Here is a 21,048-nt window from a genome sequence, read left to right on the forward strand (position 1 = left end):
TGTGGCACGGTAGGCGAAGCCTCTGCCTGCAGGGCCAGCATCCTATGTGGGCACTGGTTCATGTCCCGGATGCTCTTCTTCTGATCCTGCTCTCTGAATATGGCCTGGAAAGCAGTGGAAGATGGCTGAACTGCTTGGGCCCCTGCAACCACGTGGGAGACCTGGAAGAAACTCCTGGCTCCTGGTTTTGGATGGGCTCAGCTCTCGCCATTGCAGCCATCTGGGGAGTGAACCAGCGTATGGAAGACCTTTGTGTGCCTCCCTCTGTGTCTGTTAACTCTGTCTCTCAAATAAATTTAAAAAAAAACTTTAAAAAAGACATGCGAATCAAAACCCCAAAGAGATATCACCTCATAATGCTAGAATGCCTATCATAAAGAAAAAGTAAAAAATTCTCCCAAGGATATGGAGAAAGGAGAACTCTCGTATACGGAGCATGGGAATCCAAATGAGTACAACCCCTGCAGCAAACACCGTGGAGATTTCTAAAAACTAAGAATAGAACTGCCATATGACTCAACAATCTCAATACTCAGTATATGTCCAAAAGACATGAAATCATTGTATCTAAGACATACCTGCTCCACCATGATTACTGCAGCACTGTTAACAATGGCCAAGATATGGAATCAACCAACGTATCCACCAGCAGATGAAGACATCAAGAATTTCTTGTGTATATACTAAATGGAATACTATTCAGCCCTTTAAAAATGAAATCCTGTCCTTTGCAGCAAAATGTATGCAACTGGAGGGTATCGTGTTTAGTGCAAAAAGCCAGACACAGAAAGATAAATAACACATGCAAACCTTCACATAAGCAAGCTAAAAACCCAAATGCATAATGATTAATACAGGATGGCAGCCACTGCAGGGGATGAAGGGAGTTTTGATGAGGAGCACAGAATCAGAGTTAGATCAAAGGAATAAGTTCCTATTGTTACACAGCACAGTGAGAAGACTAGCTCACAATAACCTCGAATGTATTATATGAACATACAGAAGAAATTCCAAGTCTTCCATCATAAAATATTGACAAAGGAAGGGAAATGTTGATTATCTCATTTTTCATCAGGACACATTGCAGACATGCACCCAGACCTAATACTGTAGCCCTTAGGTAGGTGAAATTATTGTTAATGTCAAAATTTTCATAACACAGAACCATACCATGAACCAGCAACACCACCACTGGGTACATGTCCCACAGAAAGGAACTAAGCAGTTCACCTACCTATAGTCCCATGTTTGAAGCACATTTTCAGCCATGAGGGAAAGAGCAGGGAGCAGTCTGGTGTGGTTATCAAGGATAATAATCACTTGCCTCTTGCAACAGCAGACCAATCAAATCCACCCGCCAGGTGGCATGTGAGAGTAATCACCTCTCCAAATGCCACCACGGGAGAAAAAGGAATGATGGAAGTTTTGTCTGCAAAGCAGACATTCCTGGGGGACTTTCCAACTGAGTTGGATGGAATAGGAAAACCACAATCAGAAATCCAAAATGACAGCCATAAGATGTCCCCAAATCAGATATGCCTGGGTCAAGAAACTCATTCTGGTACCACAATAGGACAATGTCCCCAAATCAGATATGCCCAGCAGTTCAAACTCATTTTGGTACCACAGTCTCCACTATGAGGGCAGGGATGCAGAAAAAGTAGACTGCATTTTTGTCTCACTAAAAGGGAATAGTATCTTGGCAAACAAACTGAGTTGAGAGTTCATCAGATGAAGGGGTCAAGAGTTTGTTGTATATATATGAAACAGAATACTATCCAGCCATTTGAAAAGAATGACACTCTGTCACTTGAAGCAAGATGTATGGAACTGGAGGTAAGTGAAAATAATCCAGACACAGAAAGACAAATACTGTACCCACTCCCTCACAAACACAAGCTAAAACAATCAGGGGCCAGTGCTGTGGCATGGTAGGTTAAGGCTCTGCCTGTGTTGCCAGAATCCCATGTGGACACCCATCAGTTCATATCCTTGCTGCTCCTCTTCTGAACCAGCGCACTGGTTATGGGTTGAGAAAACAATGGAAGATGGCCCTACTGTTTGGGCTCCTACATCCACTTTGGGAGACCCAGAAAAAGCTCCTGGCTCCTGGCTTCGAATTTGTTCTGATGCAGTTGTTGCAGCCATTTGGGTAATGAATGAGCAGAAGGAAAACATCTCTCTGTCTCTCCCTCTCTCTGTAGCTCAGCTTTTCAAATAAAAATAAATAAATCTTTAAAATACACCTATGTGAATACATAATAATTAATAAGGGATGTAAGAGATTGGAGGGAAAATGCAAGGAGTTTGGATGATGGGTACCAAATCAGAGTTAGATCAAGGAGTAACTTTCTAATGTTACACAGAATAATGGAGAGGATAGCTCACAATAACTGAGTATGTGTTGAATGAACATATACAAGGAATTCCAAGACTTCAATCATAAGTACTGACAAATAAAGGGAAATATTGATCATCCCTTTTTAATCAGGACACATTGCAGACATGTACCAAAATGTCACACAGTAGCCTTTAAAGTATGCATAATTATTGATTTCAAATTTTTTTTTAAAAAACCCTTCACATGAACTAGAAACTCCATCACTGTGTAAACACCAAATGGACAGGAACTAAGTATTTCAGATACTTTTGGTGACATGTTTAATGCACCAGGGATGCAGTACTTAGAATCTGATGACAATTTCAGCCATTAACAAAGAAGCAACGAGAAGTCTGGTGTAGGCTTACATAACAGTAAGCACCTGCCATTTGCTACAGCAGGTCAATAAAATCCACTTGCCAGGTAGCATGTGAATAATCACCACTCCAAATGCAACCATGCGAGAAGAAGGAATGACAGTTTTGTCTGTACAGCAGGCATTTCTGGGAGAATTCCACAACTGACATGGATACAACAGGAAAGCTACAAGCTCAAATCCAAGTTGATAGGCCTATGATGTCCCAAATCATATAAGCCTGGGAGGCTCCACAATGAAAGCAAGGATGCAGATAATATATAGTGCAGTTTTGCTACATTAAAAGGCAGTAGAATTTTGGCAAGCAAAATAGCTGAGTTGGTCAGGGAGGTTAGGCCAGTAGCACAGATATCAGCTGTGATCCACCAAAGGGGGTACTCCAACGTAAGGGTATGGATGGTCCAGTCTGAGGCCACAAAAGGCCATTAGCAATTGGTGATGTCCCTAGAATTGGTGGACATGTGACTTTCAAGATGGCCTTGAGTGTGGCTGGACTGCTCAATGTCAAGTAGGATGATCACAAGTTCTACCCCTTGAGACACATGACACTACCCCTGTATCTGGAAGGAGGTAGCTGATGTGAGATGACTGATGGTGGCTCTCCAAATAGACAAAGTGTCTGACATCCTCATTAAGGACACAGACTCCTCAGGGTGTGGGTTTGTTTGGTCTCTGAAATACCACTTCCATTTAACCAGAGATTCTCAGTGGCTGGAGGCAAGGACCCAGCTCATGATGCTGAGGGAGGTAGTCCAAACTCTCTGTGAGTCAAACAGTAGTGTCACTAATAGCTCAAAGCTAATTTGAAGTCCTTTACCCATGTGACCCTCAGAACCAAAAACTATCCACAGAGTAGTCCTTAGTTTTTTTCTTTGGATGTGCCTGACCAAGGTGCATCCTTGTGGGTGACTGGTGAGATAAGTGGGTCTTAGGGTTCACTAGAGGTGAGGAAATTGGTGTTACCAGAAGGTGAAAATGTGCTGGGCTTCCTTGGTTGAAACCGAATCACTGAGGAAAAGGAGATATATGTGGATTTCTTGAGGATTTTTTCTGAATTCCTTTTTCAAAATATAGACCAAAAATTTGAGGTTGCAAGATCTCATCTCGTGTGGAACTAAGGTCCACACCCACTCGGTCAAGAAGTCAGTTGCTGATGTTCGAGGCCCATTTTTCCTCCTCCTCTTGATTATCAGTTGAAACGATGTCCTCAACATAGTGTCACAGGTGGATGCTAGGTGACAACTGAAGGCCAGCCAGAGCCTGTTAACAGACCATGAGTCCTGCAGGACCATAGAAGCAGCCCACTTGAAGTCTCATAAAGGTGCATTGTTGGCCTTTAAATGAAAATGTAAATAGTGGGGCTGGTGCTATGGTGCAGCGGATTAATGCCCTGACCTGAAGCACCAGCATCCCATGTGGGTGTTGGTTCAAGATCCACCTGCTCCACTTCCCATCCAGCTCTTTGCTATGGCACAGTAGGTAAGGCTTCAGATAACAATGCTTCCATTTCATACTGTAGTGCTGGGTCATGCCCCAGCTACTCTATTTCCAGTACAGCTTCCTCCTAAGGTGCATGGATAGACAGTTGGTGATGTCGGAAGATCTCAGCCCTCTGCAACCTATGTAGGAGAAGATGATGGAGATCCTGCTCCTGGCTTCACCTTGGCTAATCTGTAGCTTTGCAGCCATTTGGAGAGTGAGGTAGTGGGTTGGATGATCTGTCTCTCCCTCAATAATATTTTTTTCCAAACAAAAAATCATTAATATATAACAATGGCCAAGGAACTGTGACAGAGTTGTTAAGATGCCATTTGGTTTACCCATGTCCTATATCAGAGCGCCTGGATTTCAGTATAATCTTCCTGCAGTCAGGTTCCTGCTAATGCACACTCTGATGGAGAGCAGGCATTGCGTCAGTTACTTAGGTCTCTTCCACCAATATAAGAGAACTGGATGGAGTTCTTGGCTTCTGACTTTGGCCTAGCACTTCCATAATGTTTGCAGGCTTTGGTGATGAGGTCAACAGATGGAAACATCTTTCTCTATCTCACACTGCCATTCTAATCAGAATATAAAGGCTTCAATTCACTGTATTTGGCATGGCAATTAAAGACATCATTTTTGGTGGCAGCACCCCATCACAGAGTATCCAGGATCAATACCTGTCGCATTCAAATCCAGGTTCCTGCTCATGCATACCCTGGGAAACAACAGAGGATGGCTCAGATACTTGGGCCCTTGCCACTCAAGTGGAGTGATCCAGCCAATGGGAAATCTGTTTTCTTGTCTTTCAATGAAACATAATGAATAATGCTTAAGTAAGTGAATAAATAATTCCACTGGGTCCAAGGCAGATTGTTTGGGACTGTCCTAGGGGCAGCTTTGCCATTCGGGGGTGGTGGCTGCACATACTCGCTGAAGAATGCCTAACAGCCTCAGTGGCTCTCTTTTGTTCTTAATTGTACACTGTCCATTGAAACAAAGAGGCTCCTGCTGTAGTGTGGTGTTTCACATGCTCTGGACACCCACTGCAGCAGAAAAAGGGACAGTTTATGTTCACCCTCTGCACAAACATGACACCATCTGTTTGTGCTTTCCAGACAAGTTGGACAGGAACTTGATGTAGTTCAGTGAGAGCTGCCAGCTGCCAACTCTGTTGCCTGGTGATTTATAGACTACATCCTGTCAGGAACACAGCAAGGTTGCCCTTCTCAATATGGCCCTGTCCAGTCTTTGAGCAGGCTTTGTGTCTCCATCCACAGCAAGGTGGGTACATCTGTGTGGACTTCCTTGGTGTCTGAGATACAGCACTTCACCACCTGAGACAGTTGCAGATGAGGCATCAACTTTTTTAACCATGTCGTGGGTGGTACTTGGCAGCATGTGAGGGGCAGCCAGCAGTCATCTGGTGCATCCAGACTCACCATCCCACAGCACACAAGACTCTGCATTACCCAGGTGGAGGTGCCAATGTCTGAAATGATCCCATGAGAACATGTTACTTAGATGCTGCTGCCAGCAACACTCTGCACACAACCTTGAGTATAGGCCTTCCCTTAAGAAGCTTCACTGTCTCACTGGGAGTCTGTGGAGGGACACGGAAAGCAGTGATAAACCAAAATATTGAGGTTGCAAGCTCTCATCTCGTGTGGAACTAAGGTCCACACCCACTCGGTCAAGAAGTCAGTTGCTGATGTTCGAGGCCCATTTTTCCTCCTCCTCTTGATTATCAGTTGAAATGATGTCCTCAACATAGTGTCACAGGTGGATGCTAGGTGACAACTGAAGGCCAGCCAGATCCTATTAACAGACCATGAGCCCTGGAGGACCATAGAGGCAGCCCACTGGAAGCTGTGTGGGTGCATGCACCCATTAGCAATGGCAGTCCACAAGTCTACCAGGTACTACTCTAATTCCCATATGGCAAACGACAGAGAAATTTTCCACAGGTAACCTTAAAGCATTTTTGACATGTTCTTATATTTATGACATTACATATTCCTCAACACAACTGTTAACAATAACTGAATTCAACAACATTGTAGAATACATGATGTTGTGCATGGAAAAATGTAAACACTCCACCAAAAAATGGTTCAAGATAAAAAACCAATTCAGTGACGTTACAGGTTACAAATCAACATGCAGAAACAGTTGCTTTTTTATATTCTAATTACCAGCTTGCCAAAAATGAAATCTAACAATTAATCCCATACGCAATAGGGACAAAAATAAAACATTTAGGAATAAATGCAACCGATTAAGTGAAAGATATCTACAATGAAAATTCTAAAACGCTGAAGAAATAAATCATCAAGGACTCCCAAAATGGAAAAATATAACCTATACATGGATTGGAAGAATTAGTATAATTAGAATACCTATATTACTTAAAGCAACCTACAAAATAAATGAAATTCCTATCAAACACCAATGACATGTTTTACAGAATGAGAGAATAATCCTAAATTCCCCAAGAAAAAAAAAGTGGAAGTTCTCTCCTCCCTTTAGAGAAAGGCACCTCCTTCTTTGATGGCCCGTTCTTTCCACTGGGAACTCACTTGCAGAGATCTTTCATTTGTTGTTGTTTTTTGTGTTTTTTTGTTTGTCTGTTTTTTGGCCAGAGTGTCTTGGCTTTCCATGCCTAAAATACTCTCGTGGGCTCTTTAGCCAGATCCAAATGCCTTAAGGGCTGATTCTGTGGCCAGAGTGCTGTTTAGGACATCTGCCCTTCTATGAGTCTGCCGTGTATCCTGCTTCCCATGTTGGATCGTTCTCTCCCTTTTTAATTCTATCAGTTAGTATCAGCAGACACTAGTCTTGTTTATGTGATCCCTTTGACTCTTAGATCTATCAGGGTCAACTGTGAACTGAAATTAATCACTTGGACTAGTCAGATGGCATTGGTACGTGCCACCTTGATGGGACTGAATTGGAATCCCCTGGCACGTTTCTAACTCTACCATTTGGAAGCCCTCACTTTTTAAATTTTTGGTTTGTTAAGAACAGTGTGCAAACTGAAATGGCTCCGCAGTGATTCTCAAAAAACAGTAAAATCCCAAATATGAAAAAAAGCTTATCTCCTACTCATTGTATTGCTCTGATGCTATTCAATTACACATACACATGAAAACATACTACCATTTTTCTTAATTAGAGGAAACAATCTAAAATAAATATCCATCCCCAACTTAAAACACAGCATAGTAGCCTTTCGAATGAGCATGACAAGAAAGAACAGTTCAGTTATTTACAGGTTCTGGTTTTGCTTGTCTTAATTAACCATTTTCAAATACCATAATATTAGTTGTGACATTAATCATTTAAACCCCTTAACTTTATACACCAAGTAACATGCTGCTATTTTTACTTACATTTTATCAACAAGAGTTGTACAGATTTATGGGCTAGTGTGACATTTCAATACTCATATAAAATTTGTACTGATCAAATCTACATTAATCTTTCGACATTATTTTATGGATAGAGCCTTGAGCTAACCTTTATTTCATTTTCTAATAACAGATGTAATGGATTACTGTGAGCTACAAACATCCACCTGTATGATTCTAGGAAATTACTCAATAATCTAATGCTACTGCAATAATCATCCGTGTCTATGTTTCCTCCTAGTTTTAATATTTCAATCAATAAGGGGGAGGAGCAGAGAGAGAGAGAGAGAGAGAGAGAGAGAGAGAGAAAGATAAAGACACCACCCATCTAGTAGTTCATTACCCAAATGCCCAAAATACGCAGGGCTGATCTGACCCAGGCTGAAGCTGGGAGATGGTCTCCAATGTGGTAGCAAGAATCCAACTACTTAAGCCATCACGGGCTGCCACTGGTATCCTGAGCATTGTCTTTCCCACTATGCCAAATGTCTACCCTTCAAAAAACTTTTGGGACATACCCTCATATAGCCCTGGCTTCCAGAGGAGGAGGCCACAGTACCCTGTCTTGACCCCATCACTGCATGGACTCCTACTCCCCAATCACCACACATGTCAAGCTCCTCCTCAACTCCAGCCACAGCATCTGGTTTAAGGGATCCAAATGAAGACACTGGGAACCCTGGCCCACCAGGGTTACCAAACATGCAGTCACTGGACATAAAGGCCCACATCTGAGACAAAAGCAACCTGGATAACCACATGTCCAAAACTGAAACTGCATCATTGTTACACCACATATTAAAATCAACTCAAAATGAACTGAAAGTCCACACAGAAGATCTGAACACTTACAACTTATAAAATAGAAAATTCCTTGACATTAGCCTCAAGAGCGGTTGCTTATGTGTTAATTAAAAACAGAGAGCAAAAGCAAACAAAAGGAAATGAAACTACAACAAACTAGTAAAGCAATAAAGCAAAGATCAATGAAATGAAAAGGCAAACCAATGAATAGGAGAAAATATTAACAAACCATATGTGTGATCAAGGAAGTAATACAGGGAATGCATACACTAAGAAGCAAAGAATACAATTACAAAAGGACAAAGGACTCAATCAATGTTTTCCAACAAAGACAGACAATGTACCCAGTGGGTATGTGAAAAAGTTCTGAACATTGCTATCATCAGCAAAATGCAAATCAACATGACAATGGTTATTATCTCATATCTGTTAAACGGCTACTATTAAAAAGTTAAAAGATAAGTATTGGGCACAATGTAGAGCACACAGAACACACAGTATTGGAGGGAATGTAAACTGTACCATCCATTAGGAAAAGCAATATGGAAGTTCCTCAAAGAAAATCTAAAAAGGAACAACCTTTATTAGCCATGAATCCAAAAGAAAATCACCATCTCAAAGAACTGTCTGCACCTCCACATTCACTTCAGCATCATTAACAATTTCACCATACGGAAATAACCCAAATGTTTGTTGATGGACCCATAAGGAAAAATGGGATACACATACAGTGGAATCCTCGCCAAACCTTAAAAAGAAAATGTTTACAAAGTTTAAATGTCTTTGAAAGCTGCACTCTGAAAACTACACATATACCAATTCATTGAAGGATTTCCTGGACTCCATGCCTGTTCTCTCACTATAGCACTTCAGTAGAAAGCTTCAAATATTTCCAATATTGAACTGCAAGTCACAGTTTTAGTTTTCCCATTCATAATTATTGAGGCCTACATAACTCACAAACAAAACTGTATAAAGGTGAAACAAAGGCATTGTTTGTAGCAAACTCACCATCCAGTTTTCCCCCATAGATCTGACTTTCATTAAACAGAGAAAAAGCATCTTAAAGATGTCTGGCATAAAGCACTCTAATTTTGGAATTTCCCCGGAAAGCTTCTATATTTTAACTTCTTCTTAGTAGTACACTAGAAATTGCTAGCCTAGGATTTTTGTGGGAGACGCTAAAGTTTAATGGTGGTCACAGGAGCAGAGGTGTGGAAAAAGTGATGGAATTGAGACATAAAAGCAAAAAGCAAAAGATTCCCACATTCCTGCGGCTTTGAGAAGGGTAAAAGGGACCAGCCAGCCTTTGAGATGCCTGGTGATTGTTATCAGAGAACATCTGTGGATTGGGAGCATGTGAAAACAAAAGAACAGATGTTTCTTGGTGTGTTGTGTGTGAGGGAAAGGAATTATGGAATCAAGGATCAAGTTTGAAAATAGCCAAAAGGAGAAAACCATGGGCAATATAAACAGGTCTAGCTAATGATGGGAGAAAAAGCCAAGACCTTCCTGAAACACAGTACAGAGTTAAGGCTGTCTAGGATGAGAAGACCAGTGTGAACAAACACTTAGTTTTAACATGGGGTCATTTCAACTTCTGGATTTGAACAATCAGCACTAACAGGAACACCAAGAGTGGATAATGAGGCAACTGGAACATCCATGAGGACTTGCATCAAGGGGTGGTTTCTGAGTAGTCACTGGTCAGCATCTCATAAGATGAGGTTCAAGGAATGACCCTTGGGTGTCAACACTAGTAACTGCTAACCAGAAGGAAGGCAGACTTCATTCACCACATACTGTAAGAACCAAACCACAAAACACAATACCTACGGATTTTGAAAATTTGTGTTGTTTAAAACACAGGGACAAATAGGGATTTCATTTCATCAACCAAAGTTTTAGAACCAATTACGTGGCAACCATTGTGGATACTGTGCAGAAACAATGCCCCTGCCTTCTCAGACCTAAAAATGCTCTAAACATATCATAATCCAAATGATTTCAATATTTCATATTTCAAAATCTAATGTAGAAGTAAAAAGAACCTGTATTGAGTTATTCAGAACCTTAATAGTTTTATAACTGCAACAAATATACTTAGGAAGTAATGCTGACTTCTAAAAATTTCGGTGCCATCCTCTGACTAGGAGTCCCCATACTCCTAGTCAATGCAATAATATGACTGGGACATGTAAATTTTGCATGATATGTCTCCCCACATAACCACATTCATTAACACAATATAACAATGTATTCCTCAGGAACTTTTTCAAAAAATTAGGGAAACACTGGATAGCACAGAGGCAGAATCAGATTTCAGTGGGGCAATGACAACAATATGCAACCATCTTTTTTGGGTTTACCACTCAATGCTATCACTGCTGTGTGGCAGAACCTTCAATGCAAACTGAGATAAACTATCTTAGCAAATTAGGAAAAACAGGAAGCAAATCCTGCGAGCAGGAATTTCCTTTCTCGATGACCAGATCCATTTTCTCAGCTCCTATACACTAAGTAGAACTATAAACCCAGAAAATAAAACAAGAGACCTGGAAATTAACACAGTCACTGGGCATCTTAATTGCCCACCCAAAAGAAGATGACTCACCTGCTGGTTCACCCATCCTGGCATCAGAATTCAGCCAGGTAGGCTCACACCTCCTGGAACTCTATGTGATACCTCCGAGCACATGTATGTTTTACAATATACAATTTAAAATCTCTTTAGAACATACGATATAAAATTTATAATATATAGTAAAAATTTATAACAATATATAACATTCAATTTATAATGGACAATATAATACACAATTTTTTCTTCCTTCCCCCTGGCTCCTGAAGGCCCAAGTGTCCCCTGCCTGTGTCCAGGACTGGCATATGATATGCACAAGCATTTCAAGAAGACTCACCAGGTGAGGATGGTCAAACCTGAGGGTCCTGTGGAATCCACTGCCACTCCCCGACGCCAGCAGTCCGGCCCTTGCTGCAGTGTTGTTCTTGGCTGCTCACCTCCTTATTCTTAGTGCCAGGGCTTAGCACACGTTCCAATGAAGAACTCCATGATGCTGGACACCAAGAAGAGAAAAGGCAAACAGCAGCACTGAGCACCCTTTTTATAAACTCAGAAGTCAATGGCATGCATCAGTTCTGATTGTCCAATCAGAAACAAAGACCAAGCCTACGCAGGCCTGCACAGCAGGTATGGCTCCAGGCTTCTCCTGAGCTCTTACTGTCAGTCCCAAGTAGGAAGTGAGGCCAGGCTCCAGTGCGGTGGGGCCACAGGTTGATTGTTTCACTTTTGTCATGGAAATTATTCCACCATTCCATTTAAAATTTGACAGAGTTTTTCTCTTTGGGTACCGTATATACTCAGCTGCTTTTTCTTCTCAGAGTGTTAAATAAAGTGAAATTGCTTTCATATGACTCATGCATTGGGAGTGGTGGTTGTTTTTCAACCTCTGGATTACAGAAAGAAAACACTGGCATTGCAGGTGGTGGCTTAACCCCCTGCACCACAACACTAGCCCCTACCCACAGAATTTTAGAAGTCCAATGATTCAGAAACAGATTGTCTCATATGTGGAAGGAAGGCAAATGTATAGTTCCGGTAAGTCAGAATTATTTTCACTGCAGTAAACAAGAAAACACATGATATTTCAACTAGATGATGAGGTGTCAGATATCACACAAAGGATTCATTTAGCATCATCGTTACCACTGCTCTATCTTTTCCTCTAACAATTGGTTTAGACCCTTGCTTTAAGTTTGTGGCCAGCCTTGGAAAGCTGGAAATCTTGATGCCAAACACATGTGAGATGAAATTTAATACAGAGGCATACCAGCTAGAACCACAGCCTAGACCTAATTCTAGTGTTTACCTCTTGGCGATAATTGGAAATCATGAACTGTATATAAGTAAGAAAACACCATCTCCACCTCCAGATTCCACATTAAGCACCATGTGCACTGACCAATAATGCTTTACTCCCTCCTCTTTACTAAAAGAATAATAAAAATAAGTCTATGATTGCTGCACTATGTTTATAAGATACCCCTGCTTAAAGATCCACCATTAAATACAAAATTTCAAGGTTGCAGAATAACTCTAAGAGGTTTCTAACTCAGAGAAAGTTCCAGGAGGCAAGGTCAGGCCTATCCTTGTCTCTAGAAAAGTGGGCAAACCCTCAGGGCCCCAACTATTCCCCCAACCCCCGAGGGGACTCAAAAACATGTGAGGGAGCAATATTGAAAAGTCACAAGTTGAGAGACTGTGGACTAACGGAACCCTGCCAACCATCTAAATTAAAAGAGAACCATCATGCAGACACTGTGCAGATACCACACCACCTGTGGGTAAGACTTCCCAAGTGTGCACAGCACCAGCCCTGGAAATGCCAGTCACAGAGTGCAATGGTGCCCACGGGAGCTGTGCAGTGTGACCACTTTGCCAGTAATAACATCTCTACCCAACAGCTCTCAAGTAGCTCATGAGTATAACAGCTACATCGTGTAAAAACTAGCAGAAGTGATTTTTACAGTTTCAAGAATATCTACAGCTCACCTCACACAAGTCAGTATGTGTCATTTCTGGGGAACACTTTATCAGCAAACTTCAACAAAAATTTCAGTCAAGGTTTTAGGTCAGTGAGTACTGTGGGTCTGCAAGATTCTTTTTCTTTCTACTTGAGGCTTTCTTTGAATGGTTAAAGGTTCTTGTTTTAAAACATTTCATATATTTTAGAGGAAGACTTACAGAAAGAGAGGGAGAGACAGAGAAAGAGAAACGGCTTCCATACACTAGTTCACTCCCCAAATGGCCACAATGCCCAGGGCTGTGCCAGACTGAAGCCAAGAGCCAGGGGCCTCTTCTGGCTTTCCCTCGTGGATGCAGGAGCCCAAGCACTTGGGCTACCTTGTGCTGCCCTCCCAAGTGCATTAGCAGAGAGCTGGATTGGAAGTTTAGCTGGGACTTTGAATCAGTGTCCATATGGGATGCTGGCATCACGGGCGGTGGCTTTACCACCTAAGCCACAATGCTGGCAACAAATGCTCTTATTTTTTACTTTAAGATTTACAAAACTACCCAGAAATCTAGAAATTTTATAACACAGCTAATAACTCTGAAAGGAAGAGAGTTAATAATGGGTGCAGTAGGGCATCTGGTACAATGGTTAAGCAGAAACTACCTGACCTGCTGAGTGGACAGTGCTGCCTGTGACTGTCCTCCAAACTTACTTTATTTTCAGCTGTGAGCACCAGAGCTTTGAAAGCACATTTAATAATGTACAACACATAGACGCAGAACAAAGGGAAGTCAGGCACAAGAGTGCACTGCTCTAGTCTTATCTACACTGAAGGTGCGGAGGTCTGTTCAACACCTGTGTAAATTTCAACAAAGTCAGCCTTGTGGTAGGGAGAGAGCTGGCATGCAACGCCACTTCATTCTACAGAATGCTGACAGAGACTTGCTGTCTAGTGGTTCAGATGCTGCGTTCTAGTGGTTCAAGTGCTACTGTACATGAACAGCATCACTCTTTCAAAGACACACACATGAGGTTCACAGTTTCATTTGCCTTAACGTAGCATTTGACAAAGAAAGTAGGTAGCTCAATTATCTCCCTCTAGCAAATCAAAAGTCAGTGCAGCTCCCGGGATTCTTCTGGAACCTGCCTAACTAGCTCTTTTCTCAGGCTTTCTGTACTTGCTATTGCCAGACCCAGCTGGATGGGGCCTTCTACAGGTTATCATGGGGCTCAGGCTTTACTGCACGTGGGTCTCTATTCAAGAGTCCCATCAGCAAAGAACCTTCCAAGACCATCCGAATGGCATCCTTTCCTGCACCTGGTCTCCCCACACACACCTCCTCCCTTGTCCTTTTCTCTGCTTTATTTTTCATCTGAAGTCTTCACCATACTTGACATTATATCCTACTGGATGTGTTCAAGGCTGACCCACTCTGGAATGCAAGCTCATGAAGGCAGACCATGGTCTTGTTTATCAAGCTATTCTCAGGGTCCATGGTCAGTAACAGCCTTCAATAAACATTATCTGAATTAATAAACAGGAATGGAAGCCAAACACTTCTGTTTCCAGCTTAACAGATGCTCACCTCCCTGTTAGCTTTAACAGACTCCTCTACACTGCCTGCCCTTGGTGTGCCAACAGGCAGTGATGGAAGGGCAGCTCTCCCCTTCCAGATGTCTTGTGCTAAAGCAGAGATGTGTCACTGAAAGGAATGTGAATTATAAAACCTGGTGTTGATGAAAGCACAGGAGATTTACCTCACTGTTTGTGGAAGTGTAGATGGATGCAACCCTGGAGGATAATTTAGAAGGACCTAGCAACATTTTCAACAGGACTGTACTTGACCTAGTGATTCTCAAATAACACAGGTCATCAAAAGAGCAGTTCCAGGGATACTCAGGGTATGGATATTCCAGGTTTCTCACTGCAGTATTGTTTTCATGGTGAAAAATCAGAATTCTCACACAAAACAGCAACCACTTATGTTGGAATACAATGTAATCTTATACAGCCACTGAAGAGAATTAGATCTATATGTTTATAATGATACAAAAATTACTATACTGGCAAGTATAAAAGAGAAGATGGAAAACCATCCTATTAAGAGCACAGTTCTGCACAAAGTCATTTCTATGTGCATGTGAGCACTGTACACATACAAATACCCCTCCACACACAAACACAAACACAAACACACACACTTTTATTAATGCAGGGAAATCACCTGTAAAGGGGCACACAAAACTGTCAGCAGTGCCTTGGACATCTCCAAATAAAACTGAGGGTAACTTCCACTTTCTTTTTTTCAACTTCCACTTTCTAAATCATAAATTTTGTAATGTGCACACTTTAGGGACAAGTAAATCACATTCAGAATAATAAAAAATATGCTAAACTTCATTTAAACTCTAGAGCCAAACATTTTCAATATTTATAAAACTAAAATTCTGGGCTCTGGTATCAAGTTCCAGATGAACAAATGCAGCCACTATTTCAGGCTTTATTTACTCCTGACCCAATGAGGCTGGGAACACTTGTCCTATCCTCTGCTCAGGGATAAAGCCATAGGAAGAATTAAAAGCGAAAACAAAACAAAGAACTTAGGGGCGAGCGCTGTGGTGTAGTGGTGACTCCTGTGGTACCAGCATACCATATGGGCAGCAGTTTGATTCCTGGTACTCCGATTCCAATCCAGCGCCCTGCTAATGTGCTTGGGAGAGCAGCAGAGGATGGCCCAACTCTTGGGCTCCTGCAACCCCTAATGGGAAACCTGGCTCCTGGCTCTTGGCTTCAGTGCACCCAGCTCCAGTCATGGCAGCCATTTGAGGAGTGAACCAGAGGATGGAAGATACCCCTCTCCCTCACACCCTCCCTCAATTCTTGCCTCCCTCTCTCTCTCTCTCTGTCTCTCTCTCTCTCTCTCCCCATCTCTCTGTAATTATGCCTTTCAAAAAAATCTTTTAGGGGCTGGAGCTGTGGTGCAGTGGGTTAACGCCCTGGCCTGAAGTGCTGGCATCCTATATAGGCACTGGATCAAGACCCAGCTGCTCCACTTGATCCAGCTCTGTGCTATGGCCTGGGAAACCAGTAGAAGATGATCCAAGTCCTTGGGCCTCTGCACCCACGTGGGAGACCCGGAGGAAGCTCCTGGCTCCTGGCTTCAGATTGGCGCAGTTCCAGCCATTGCAGCCAATTAGGGAGTGAACCAGCAGATGGAAGAACACTCTCTCTCTCTCTCTCTCTCTGCCTCTCCTCTGTGTAACTCTGACTTTCAAATAAATAAATAAATATTTAAAAATATTTTTACAAACCCTTGAATTTTGACATTAATTTATTGTTAATAATAATCATACATCTTTATGGGCTACAGTGTGACATTTCCAAATGCATATACAATGTCTACTGATCAAATCAGGGTCACCAACATTCCTTTGCCTGATATCGCTTTTTGGATACTGGAGTCCTGAAACTGCCCTATTCTGCTTGTTCATGTAACCCATAATGGGTTACTGTGAAATACAGTCAGCCAGCCATGCCTGAACACCAGGGAGGGGGTTTTTGATCAAACTGTAATTTGATGTGTGTTATGCAACTCCCTCTATCCCCACCACCCATCTTCGAGTAAACATCGTTTGTGTTCAAACTGAGGTTTTTAGCTTCCACTTCTGAGGGATAATGGGAAGTATTTATCTGTCTGGCCTGTTCCACTTAACATCCTATCCTTTTGAAATATGCTGAAATCGTTATTAAATATCAAGTGGCTTATTTTCACTTAACATGATGTCCTTTGAGAAACATTTTTACAACACTGTTAAGTCTAAAGAGGTCATCACGTATATGCATTACATTTAACTTACACCCACGAATACTCTCTAAGAATTACTTTGGCTTTCACAGAAGATGAAACTAGGGCATGGAGAAATTAAGTTTTGTCCTCAGAATGCAGAATTAGAATCAAATGCTCTGACTTGAAAAGTAGCTCTGTGGGCCAACACTGGTAAAGTAGGTAAAGCTTCTGCCTGCAGCACCAGCATCCCTTGTGGGTGCAGGTTCGTGTCCCGGATGCTATTCTTCCAATCCAGCTTTCTGCTTATGGCCTGGGAAAGCAGCAGTAGATAGCCTAAATTCTTGGGCCTCTGAAACCATGTAGGGGACCTCAAAGAAGCTCCTGGCTCCAGTTTTTGAATCGGTTCAGCTCTGGCCACTGTAAACATTTGGGGAGTGAACCAGTGGATGGAAGACCTCTGTCTGTAACTCTACCTCACAAATAAATACATCCATTTGTAAAAATTTGCCCTATCTCCCACTGCTTTTCAGAGAGAAGGTGGATAAAAAGGCGCGCTGGACTCTAAACCCGTTTGACAAAAAGGACTAAGATTCTGATCAGGAGCAGTAGTAAGCAGGCTTTGAACCACAAGATAGAATAAAAACTATGTTTCTTATCACACCAAGGGTTGGTCCATTACCACTCAAAAGCAAAGCAGTTCATCCTTGTAATTATGCTCACACAACATGCTTGTGTATACCCTAGCACATACTCAAGATTTACTTTTAAAGATGAGAAAATGCCAGCTTTGATAAAATGAATATGCCAGCACTTGAAGGGAAAATAAAACCTTTAGAAAAAAAGCAATGAAACCACCAGATTGTGAAATGAATACCTTATCCGCCAGCAAGTTTCTGAAAGCTGTTTTTCTGTCATATACAAACAAGGTGTCCAAACTCAGGACTGAAAAACACTTTCTACCAGTGCCACACAGCCACAATCCTAAATTATTGTTCTTGCCAAGGCTTCAAATAGAGGCTACATTTCTAATTATTCTGGGTAAGCTCCAAATCCCCTCAGGTTCGAGCAAGCAGCAAATTGTATTCTAATGCTGCAAAGTTCTATCAAGTTCCTAGTACCACGGGTTCAAAAAGTTCTAATAAACTTAAGATGGTGAATTTACTGACAACAAAAGATTGCCAAAAAGACTTTTCACATCCATTTCCTCAGGTTTTTACACAAAAGGCATTTTAACGTTGCTATCACAATATAAAGGATAAGTAAAGAATGACCAATCACACCGCCACTGTTAAAGTCAGAGATGCTCTGCTCATCTGCATTCCTTGTATGTTGAGTCCTATTAGTGAGTCTCAAACACCATTCTGCAGAACTTCATAGAGTTTTTAATTTCACAAGGCTGTAGTGATTGTATCTGGTGCCCAATACAGACAACCTAGTGCTATACTGTTCAAAAAATCCCAGCAAACCTTGTGGTCAGTTCAATTCTAGAAGTCTTTTCTGCATTCTCATTTATTGCTACTTATATTTCTCTGCTTTTTTATGACTTTTGCACATGGAGCATTCTCTGTAATAACTTCAGGTCAGACTTCAGCCCCTGGATCCTCAAGCGTGCAATAATGTACAGTCTGCAGGGCACTGTAAGAAGTCAGCAAGAAGTCCCCTGGTGTTAACAGCTTGAGCAATATTGTTTTCTCCTTTAGACCACACCATTAAATTGCTTTCATTATCTATAAAGGAATTCTTTATGTCACAGCAAGTAAGATCCAACACTAATTCAAATAAGCTAATTTCAACCCAACAAAATAACTTATTCCTAATAACTAAAGGAACAAGACAATCACAAAGATTTGTAGGTCGGCACCACGGCTCAATAGGCTAATCCTTCACCTGCGGCGCCAGCACACCGGGTTCTAGTTCCGGCTGGGGCTCCCTGACCAGGACTAGAATCCAGGGTGCCGGGGCTGCAGGCGGAGGATTAGCCTATTGAGCCATGGCACCAGCAGCACCTTTTGAGGCTCTGCTCCATACTAGTGAAAAGACACAGTTTTACCATCTAAGCTACACACAGATTCAGCGAGAGCAACATGGGTTGCTGTGCCACCCTGGCATCCCAGCAAGATCCCATAGTCCCCGCAGGAAGCACTCAGCTCCACCCTGAGGTAGCACTCAAATCCACCATGTGTGTCTGCGATCACAGTTGGATATCCAAGTGGTCACACAGATCCGAGGAACTCTGTTACATGTTTTCTGGCATCTGAACACTCAGAAGTCAACTCAGTACAACATTTCTAGCGGCCAGAGCCTCTACACCTAGGACCAAGCAGCTCAGAACATGTCCTGGGGGTGGGGGCAGTGAACTTCCCAAGGCAGGAAATGTTTAAGTTGCACAGAAAGTCTTGACCTCTGATCCAGGATCCATTTGTGGGGCCTGGAGGTCACCTTAGTTATAAGGGGGCTGTTCTGGATGCAACATTTCTATCATCGGCCTTGTGTGGACCTTGATTGCAGGCTCAGGGCAGCAATAGAGCAGGAACAGCCTTCTCCCCTGAGTCATTTGCCAGTACAGTTCTGAAAGCGTGGTACCAAAGAAACATCAAGCAGAGTCGTGGGGACTCAGTACAGCTCACAGAAATTGCAGGGGGCCTCTGTCACACAGCAGCATTCCAGTTCCTCTCAGTGCTCAAGGTCGGGGAAGAGCAGCCAGGGACTTTATCCAGTGCTCCATTCTGGGTTTCACGGGCCTAAGACCTTGGACCATCTCCATCTGCTTTCCAAGGCATGTTAGCAGCCAGCTGGATCACACGGGGAATGGCTTCTGGGAGGGCCTGGCACGTTGGGGTAGCAGGTAAAGCCACCGCCAACAGTGTCGGCTTCTCATATGGCTGCTGGTTGGAGTTCTGGTTGCTCCACTCTGATGCAGATCTCTGCTGCGATCTGGGAAAGCAGTACAAGATGGCCCAACTCCTTGGGCCCCTGCACCCATGCAGGAGATCCCAGGGAGGCTCCTGGATCCCGGCTTTGGATTCGCTCTGCTGCAGCCATAGCAGCCAACTAGGGAGTGGACCAGCAGATGGAAAACCTGTCTGTCTCACTGTCTGTCTGTCTCTTTCTCTCTCTCTGCATCTCATCCTCTCTGTGTGTAACTATGAATTTCAAATAACTAAGTAAGATATTTGAGAAGAAGTAAAAAATTTTAAAAAGGAAGACATAGCTATAAACAAAATACTACATCAAGGCCATCTACTAGAGCATATGTCAAATTTGAGACTATATGCATTAAATACCCTATTAACACAGAATTTGAAAAGGTATTTAACTCCGTCTTAGAAAACATTCAGGTAACCATTCATTGTCTTCTTCCTTAAAACATTCTGTGTGGTTTACCTGTGACTTACGCACCAGGAAATATTTGTAATTTATTTATTCAACACTTATGTACCCAGTCACACAGGACTTGAAACACCTGTGATCTACACAATTCTCCACTGAACACAGGTCTACTTCCCAATACCCACCTTCCACAGTCTAGCCCTGCATTTAATCTATGGATCATGTTTGAAACAGGACAAATCATGTCTCCCACGAAGCAAGAGAGAATACAGAAAGATAGCATCTGAGGTCACTGCTGACTTTTTCCATGAGCATGTTATCATGTTGGTACTTTTGCATTCATTTCTCAATGTCAGATGAAAATTGGGAGGGAGGAAGTCCAGCTATCCCTATTTGCAGATGACATGATTCTATACACATGAGATCCAAAAGATTCCACTATTGAAACTCAGACTACAGGTTGGTAAAATGGCAGGATAGAAAATCAACAGCCTTTTTATACACAGACAAGGTCATGGCTGAGAAAGAACTTCTGAGACCAATCCTGTACACATAATTACAGAATAAATAAAATGGCTATGAATAAAATTAACCAAGGATGTTCAATATCTGAGAATCACAGAGGATTAAAGAAAGAGATAGAAGAGGACAACAACAACAAACCAAATAGAGAAGCTTCTAAACTGTAAAAGAAACACTCAGCACTGTGAAGAGACAACTAACAGAAAGGGAGAAATTATCTGCAAAGCATGCTACTGATAAAGATCAACTGCCAGAAATTATCAAGAAACTCAACATCAGAAAAACAAACCAGCAACAAAAGAAAAGGGCAAAGGACTTCCACAGGCATATTTCAATGAAGAAAATCTAAATGGACAAACAACAGAGGCAAACATGCTCAGGATCCATAGCCATCAGGGAAATGAAAATCAATAATAGAACAGCC

General features: G+C 42.1%; 1 long non-coding RNA gene across 1 annotated transcript in view; it reads right to left on the reverse strand.

Moving 5' to 3' along the window:
- Positions 1 to 21,048, reverse strand: part of LOC149120588 (uncharacterized) — a 45,225-nt gene that overhangs the window by 22,892 nt on the left and 1,285 nt on the right. The window contains exon 2 of the long non-coding RNA XR_016226138.1: positions 11,371 to 11,526. This is a non-coding gene — a long non-coding RNA (uncharacterized LOC149120588). The remainder of the gene's footprint in view (positions 1 to 11,370; positions 11,527 to 21,048) is intronic.

This window comes from Oryctolagus cuniculus, chromosome 19 (assembly GCF_051225735.1).
Source record: "Oryctolagus cuniculus isolate XC-2025 breed Fujian yellow rabbit chromosome 19, ASM5122573v1, whole genome shotgun sequence".
Taxonomy (NCBI): domain Eukaryota; kingdom Metazoa; phylum Chordata; class Mammalia; order Lagomorpha; family Leporidae; genus Oryctolagus; species Oryctolagus cuniculus.